The sequence below is a fragment of the Gekko japonicus genome, unplaced genomic scaffold, assembly GCF_001447785.1.
Source record: "Gekko japonicus isolate JY-2015 unplaced genomic scaffold, Gekko_japonicus_V1.1 scaffold141, whole genome shotgun sequence".
Lineage (NCBI taxonomy): Eukaryota > Metazoa > Chordata > Lepidosauria > Squamata > Gekkonidae > Gekko > Gekko japonicus.
In genome coordinates, this window is record NW_015176455.1 from 616,326 (window position 1) to 624,539 (window position 8,214).

At 43.1% G+C, this 8,214-nt stretch overlaps 1 protein-coding gene across 3 annotated transcripts in view; it reads right to left on the reverse strand.

The window, feature by feature from the left end:
• EFEMP1 (EGF containing fibulin-like extracellular matrix protein 1) overlaps positions 1-7,903 on the reverse strand; it is a 77,029-nt gene extending 69,126 nt beyond the window's left edge. For all 3 annotated transcript variants that reach the window (XM_015426918.1, XM_015426919.1, XM_015426917.1), the window contains exon 1: positions 7,739-7,903. The gene's annotated coding sequence lies outside the window, so the exon portion shown is untranslated. The remainder of the gene's footprint in view (positions 1-7,738) is intronic.
• Between the last annotated feature and the right edge of the window lie 311 nt (positions 7,904-8,214).

Consider the following 8,214-nt stretch of genomic DNA (forward strand, 5'->3'; position numbering starts at 1 on the left):
ATGGGCGATTTAATTTTAGATTTTTTTTCCAAATTGCCTTCAGCATTTTATGACAATGGAACATATAAAGCAAGGATATAAAATTAATTGTAATGAACTACTGATCATTCCTATCGATTGGGTAAATACCTTGGCTATCGAAATCCTCCCTGAGATACCAACTATGCCTCCCCAACCCCCACAGTCTGGTAATATGCTGGCTCAAGGTTTTCAGCCAGAGTCCTGAGGCTGGAAGAAGAAGGAGGGGAAGAAGAAATGACTTCTGCATTCTTTGCCCAGGGCTGCCAACCACAGATGAAAAGTATAGAAAGTACAAGAAAACACCCTATAATCATATCAAAATTGTCATCAGAGACCACATAGGATTTCCCATCAACTAGTGAAGGAAATCCTGGGAGTGAGTGAACTAAAGTGGTCTGGATTAGGCCATTTTCAGGCAGAAAATTACAGTGTTTTACTCAGGAAATGACAAACACAGAAGAAACAGAGTTGCTTTAATAGTGAGGCACAGGGATACCAGCCTTCAGGTGGGACCTAGAGATCCCCCAGAATTACAGCTCATTTCCAGAGTACAGCAATCAGTTTCCCTAGAGAAAATGGCTGCTTTGGAGGGTGCACTCTATGGCACTCTAAGGTCCCTCACCTCCCCAGCTTCCATGTCCAAATCTCCAGGAGTCTTCCAACCTAGATCTGGCAACCCTACTCCCCCATCCCCTGCTGGTGGCCAGGGGGGACCTGGCAACCCTAGGAGGCAAGATATAGCACAAGCAATCAGAGGCTATAATGCAAAGTCTGATGAAATAATATCAATCACACTTCATGAAAAACCTACCAACATAACCATTATTCAAATTTATGCCCCAACAACATATTCTGAAGAGGAAGAAATTGAAAGCTTTTATGCAAGAGTCCAGGAAGAAATTGATCACACATTCTAAAGAAGATGCGCTGTTAATCACAGGTGATTGGGACACGAAAGTGGGGAACAAAACAGAATTAAATATTGTTGAAAAATTTCAGCTAGGAGCATGAAATGAAGCAGGAGAATGAATCATAGAACTGTGAAGACAACAAGCTGATCATTGTGAACATATGTTTGAGGTAATGGAACAGATGACTGTATACATAGACATCACTGGATGACCAATGCAGAAATCAAACAGATTACATAATCGGAAGCAGACAATGGAGAAGAAGCCAATTGTGGTACAAACCATGAACTGTTAAAATAGAAAATTAGAATAAAACTGAAGAAAAACATCAAAGCATTCACAGTGCCAAAATACAATCTAAACAACATCCCTGAAGAGTTTAAAGATCATGTAAAGAACAGATTTACATTACTAAGTTCAAGTGAACAGGCAACGGAAGATCTGTGGGTTGAAACCAGAGATATTATCAAGGAATAATGCACAAAGACTATTCCAGTAGCCAAAAGAAATGAAATGGATGACTGATGATACTCTTAAAATTGCAAAAGATAGACAAGAAGCGAAAAGTAAAAAGGTGACAGAAATAGAATCAGAAGTGTAAATACAGCATTTCTTTAAGGTATTGTTTTATGCCAATAAAGGCTAACTAACTGACTGACTACAGCATTTCAGCACCTTGCAAGTAGAGACAAAGAAAACTATTATATCAACCAGTGTAATGAAATAAAAGAGACCAAAAAAAAAAAAGGGATATGTTCCACAAGATCCAAGAAATCAAGATGAAATTTAAAGCAAGGTTAGGCATGCTAAAAGATCAGCATGGAAACACAATAACTAAACAGGACAAAAGAAAGCAAAAATGGGACTTCCGGTTTATGGCGACACGCTGGTGGACGCATCTCCCGGATCTCCCGGGGATGTGATCTGCGCACCAGCAAATAGGAGAGGGGGCGATGGGTTGCTACACCCCCCCGGAGCCTTGGCAAAAGGCTCCTAGCCATGGGGCTTTTGAGGGGCGACCTCTTCACCAGCGTGATGCTGGGGAATTGAGGCGCTCCTCCGCCCCGACGGTCCTGCCGCTGAGTGTCCTTATGGATCTAGAGCCGCTGACCGGGACAAGTGTCGGAGATCGAGTGTTTTAAACATGCTCTGAGCGAGGTCATATGACCAACAATGAACAGTGAGTTGGGTTAAAGCAAATACACAAATTTAAAAAGAAAGTTGGGAATGGCGAGAAAAGCGAGCGGGGGAGGGGCCCCTCCCATATGCATGAACTACTTGCCAGAGTGCGGATAGGCGTATGGGCGAGTTTCAGAGACTTTAGCAAGTTTTCATAAAAGTAAACAATCCATAAAGATGGCGGGGAAGAAGGCAGAGAAAGACAAACTAGCAAAAGTGAAACCAGCGGGGAGCATAAGCCCTCGACTGGAAGAAGTCACTGAGTTCTCCAAAATGTTGGCAGATTCCTTGCGCCCTCTGCTGGACCAGATGACCAACATCAAACAACAGCTGACAACTTTAAACCAGAACCCTGCAACTCAGCAGCTCCAACTGACTGAAACTTTAAAAATGACGGAGCAAACAGCTGAGAAGGTGAAGAAAATGGACGTCAACACTAAAAAAGTTAAGAAAAAGGTGCAAAAGCTGGAAAAGAAGCAAGCTTCGGAAGAATCTCAACTTTTACAGTTACAAATGGAGAAAGCAAATTTGGTCCTCCGGTTTCAAGGGATCCCAGAATTAAAAGACGAGAATCTAAAGAGAGTCTTGAGTGAAGCATTAGCCCTAGTTACAGATTTGAAAGCGGAATATCTTGCAAACGAAATGGATGTGGTCTACGGGTCCTATTCCGTGTATATTAAGAAGAAGAATCTGTCTGGGGAGATAGTGGTCAGATTCTTGAAGAGGCATGTGAGGGATTCTATCCTGAAAGCAACTACAGGAACACCCTTGATGATCGGGGACAACATCATCAGGATCCTAAAAGACATCCCATTTGATGGGAGAGACAGATGAGGTCGCTAAGGAAGAAGATGACAGCAAATCCAGTGGTGAATTGGACTCGGTGTCTTCCGATGAGGACTCTGCTTCCGATAAGGGGGTGGCTGCCCCCAAACGTGCATATCAATTGAGGATTAGAAAAGATAAAACAAAATGAAGGCTGAAGGACTCTGAATTGTGCCTTAAAATTTTGGATTTATTATTGGATGCTCTTGGGGTTCTCTTAAACAGTTAAATCAATGGATAAAAAGATAAATAATTTAGCATAACCGACTATGTTCAAAGTAATACTAGCAATATAAGATTAACATTTATATAAGCTGTTGTTATGATCTCCTATTCTTGGGGTTTTAGTTATTAGTGGTTTTCTTTTCTTTCTCCCTAGATGTAGTTACCCCTTCCTAATTTTTCATTGTAGTTTGTAGTCTATTAAAAAAATGCAATAAAAAATCCCCTCCGGGGGGCCGAAAGAAAGAAAGAAAGAAAGAAAGGGAACAATACATTGAAGAACTATACAAAAGAGATGAAAGGATAACAGATTCCTTCCAAGATGAATCTTTTGAAGAAGAACCTGCAATTTTAGAAGGTGAAGTAAAAGCTGCACTCAGAGCAGCCAGGAGAAACAAATCACCAGGAGTAGAAAGAAGAGTGCATCAAAATCTTAACAAGATTGTGCCAACAAATATGAAAAACAAAATGATAGTCCACAGACTGGAAACAATCTACATTCCAATTCTAAAAAAGGAGATGTCAAAGACTGCAGCAACTACTGGAACACTGCTTTAATTTCTCATACAAGTAAAGTGAAGCTCAAAATCTTACAACAAAGACTGCTACCATATATGGAATGAGAAATGCCAAATGTTCAAGCTGGATTCAGCAACCAAAGAGGCACTAGAGATCGTATTGCAAACCTACAATAGTTAAGCATACAAGAGAATTTCAGAAGAAAATCAGCTTGATGGCGTGGATCAGAAAAAGTTATAGTTGTTTTAAACGAAACAGGTGTGCCACAACATCTGATTTGATGTGCAACCTGTACTCTGGACAAGAGATTGATCTGTGAGGCAAGAGATTAGCAGTGGACAGAATATGGAGAAACAGAATGGTTTCCAATTGGCAATGCGGCCAGGCAAGGATGTACTTTATCTCCCTATCGCTTCAATCTATAGGCAGAATGTATCATAAGGAAAACTAGATTAGATTTAGAACCAATATAGAGTCCAGTGGCATCTTTAAGACCAACAAAGGTTTATTCAAGGTATGAGCTTTTGTGTGCAAGGCATACTTTAGATGAAAGTGGAGAGAAAACTGGTGGAAGGAACATTAATCATCTGAGATGTGCAGATGACATCGCATTACTGGCTGAAAAGAGTGAGTCTTGAAACAACTGGTGATGAAAGCTAAAGCAGAAAGTGTCAAAGCAGGATTACAGCTGAACATCAAGAGGACAAAAGTAATGACTACTGAAGAATTGCATAACTTTTAAGATAGATAATGAAGAAATTGTTCAAGATTTCAGATTTCAACCAAAAGAGAGACTGCAACCAAGAAATCAAAAGAAGACTGAGACTGGGAGGGGCAGCCATGAAAGAGCTAGAAAAGACCCTCAAGTGTAAGGATGTATTGCTGGTGAGTCCCAAGATCAAGATAACTCATACTATAGTATTCCCCATTACTATGGGGGGCAGAGAGTTGGACAATGAAGAAAGCTGATGGGAAGAAAACTGATTCATTTGAAATGTGGTGTTGGAGGAGAGTATTATAGATACCATGGATCTCCAGAAAGACAAATAAGCAGGTTCTAGATCATATCAAGCCTTAACTCTCCCTAGAAGCCAAAATGACTAAACTGAGGCTACTGTACTTTGGTCACATTATGAGAAGACAACAGTGACTGGAAAAGACAATCATGCTTGGAAAAGTTGAACGCAGCAGGAAAAGAGGAAGATATAACATGAGACGGATTGACTCAGTCAAGGAAGCCAGGACTGTCGGCTTACAAGATCTGAGCAAGGCTGTTAATGATAGGATGATCTGGAGGTCATTAATTCATAGGGTAGCCATAAGTCGGAAGCAAGTTGACAGCTCTTACAGACACAAAAAGGGAAAGGGAGGAAAACTGATTTATGCAATGCAGCCACCTGCTGTAGGATCTGGAATGGATTCCAGTTCTCTGGACACATTTCATTTTTAAAAACACGCAGTTAGGATTTGTTCTGTACGTAGCACCATGTCAAGATGGAATGTGGCAACAATGTACATCATATTAGTGCTCGTCCGTTATGACTGACTTTTTCTCCATATTGAGTGTATATTACATGGCAGACAGAGGATACAATTTGTATAGTGTGTGAAATGGTCCCAACAAGGACAATACAAATCTCAGACCCACAACCATAATAACTGGACACTGATTCAACTCCCTGCTTCTTGAAGATAGCTATAAACTTCACTGCAAGCATTCTGAATCGAACGGGACCATTTGGCTTCAGCTGTGATAGCTCACCATGTGCTGAGTCATACAGCCAGGCATGTAACCACTTGGTATCTCACTACCTGAGGGCTTGTTGTGGAATGGGTGACCTAACCTATAATGGGAAATACATTACATTGGTGAAGGTGACACAAAGCTCCGCCTGTCATGCTTGATATGTCATGTTTCTTTCACCATTTGGTCCTGCAGTGACATTGAACATGGGCATAGGAACCAAAACAGCTTTCAACAAGATTCTCCACTGTACATTTTATAATCACACAAACAACCCTGTGAGGCAGGATAGGCTGATAGACAGTGACTGACTCAAAGTCACTCAATTAGCTTCCATGGGCAGAGTGGGATTCAAACCTGAATCTTCCAGATCTCAGGCTAACACTCTGATCATTACACTGTGCTGGCTACTATGTGGTGATTTCCAGAAGACCCTCCTTATTCTCGAATTAAGCAGTTCTACCAAACCTAAGCAAGTGAGCATTGCTTCACTAGATAAGATCAAGGCCCATCTAAAGCATAATGGCTGTTTCTTATTTCAGTCCTTTACGACTCCATACCATGCAACATACTTAAAATAGGTATCTCCTTGTTCCAGCATGACAAGTACTGTTCTCCAGCAATATGCAGGAAAGATTGTGGCTTCGCACAGTACTGTAAGGAACAGTCAGGGTGTGTCTCTGTCCGTTCCTTTCTGGCCATGGACAGCCCTGAACATAAGTCCACAGAAGTTGTTAGCCCACAGGAATTCCAAGTAGCCGATCTGGCTGCACATACCAATGTAAGCATGTGGGCAGCCTGAAAGCATCCAGGTTATAGAAGCTTTTCAACTTGGTTGACTGGAGGAAATCCTTACTCATCACAGGTTAGCAGGTGTATAACTTTTAACAAGGTTGATGCTGGATTTGGGTGCACAGAAGACTCAAGTGGGTGACCGGGGCTTGAGCTTGCAACCGTGTTTCACCACAACACGGATTTCAGAGTTTACCGACTGGTCCCCAATAATATCTCATTGACCCAATTCAGGCTGCCATCCTGGATATTACTTAGCAATATCTTTTACATAAGTAGCACACTGAGGACGAAATGCACAGTGCCAGTTGGCCCCATCTCTCAAAGTGTTCTGCAAGACCGCAAGCAATCCCACAGCTAACAGCATGCATCTCCGTCATTCCACCCCTTCGGCCAGGCCTCTGGGTCTGCAACTGAGGTGGTGGTGGAAGAAAGTGATGCCAAGTTGCAGCAAATTTATAGTGAGCCCACATGGCTTTCAAGGCCAGAGACGTTCAGAGGTGGTTTGCCACTGCCTGCCTTCCTCGGTGGTCTCCCATCTGAGTACTAACCAGAGCCAACCCTCCTTAGCTTCCAAGATCTGACAATATCAGGCTAGCCTGGGCCATTCAAGTCAGGGCATATTTCAATTATGTCATCTCAGTAATCTTCCTGATGAAGAGTTCTGTGACACCTGAAAGCTTGCCTCCTAACTCAGAGACAGAATTCATGCAGAAGGTTCAAAGTTCAGTCCAGTTCATTCCCTGGGATCTCCCAGTTACAAGGAGAAGGCTTTTTTTTTGGTCTGAGACCTTGGAGAGCTGCTGGCACCCCGCAGGTCTCTGTCCTGGGTTAGAGGGACTCAGTCTGACTGAGCTTTGTAGCACCACACTCCTGCACCAGGCCAACATACATGGCTAAGAGTTTGCAGAAACGTGTGGGAACCGAAATGGGCAGGGTCTTGCCTGGCATGGCCAGATTGCCCCCTTATTTTAAAAGGAATGTCCTTTTTTGTCCGAATGTAACGTGGTGCCTCTTTTTGACATTTTGACATGATAGCTCCTTCCTCAGCTTTCTCGCTTGACATACCAAAAAAAAAAAAAAAGTCAAACTACCCTTTTATCAGAATTTCCGGTTGTATTCCAAGGTCTTTCCCCCACTCGGAAACGTTTTGAGCAGAAAACACCCCCCCCCCCGGGTTTTTTTTGGTTTTTTTTTTTTACAACCCTCTCCACGACTCATTCAAGTCGTTCCAAGCAAGCACACGCCTGGCTGTTCCTCCTGATTAAGTGCAAGGAGGAACACTGCAGATTGCTCCATCCATTTGGCACCCACCGTTGTCCATGGAGGAAGGCGAGTCCTTTTGCAGGACAGAGTCCTGTTTGCATCCAAAGCTCGATGCCCCAGAATCATCCTCTTGCAGGAAAGTACATCGCGCAGCCTACCCAGCGCGCGCCCTTTCGCTTTGCCAAGGGCTGAATTAAAAAAAAAAGAAAGAAAGCAGAAGAAGCAAAAAAAAAAAAACAAGCCCAGAGGAATGCCTTACCTGGGCGGCTGCAAAACTCCGATGCCGCTCTTGAGGAGCGCAGCTAGAAGAGGAGGGCTCAGGAGAAAGCGAAGGGAAGTTCTCGCTCTCCCCGTGCGCCTCAGCCGCAGGTTAACTGTACGCCTTCGCCTCGCCCGGCTCCCTGAGAAAGGATTTCCCCCCCGCCCTAACCCTTCGCCGGGTCTTGGACAAACTTTAGAAGTCTCAGCTACTGTTTGCATCAATTGAACGCCCCCTACCGATCTTCCGCTTCCTTAACCCTTTCTACCCCAAATCCCATGTTTGAAACACTGAGAGGGTAAAGTAGTCAGCGCAGAAGCAGTTTAAGAAACTCTTGCGATGGGGTTTTCGTGCGTGCGGGTGTGTGTGCGCACGTGTGTTAAAGGCACTGAAGTGTCACGCTTTCAGGACAACTCTTCCAAAGCAACAGATCGGGATTTGACTTTTTTCCATCTCTGTTACATTCCAGTGTTTTG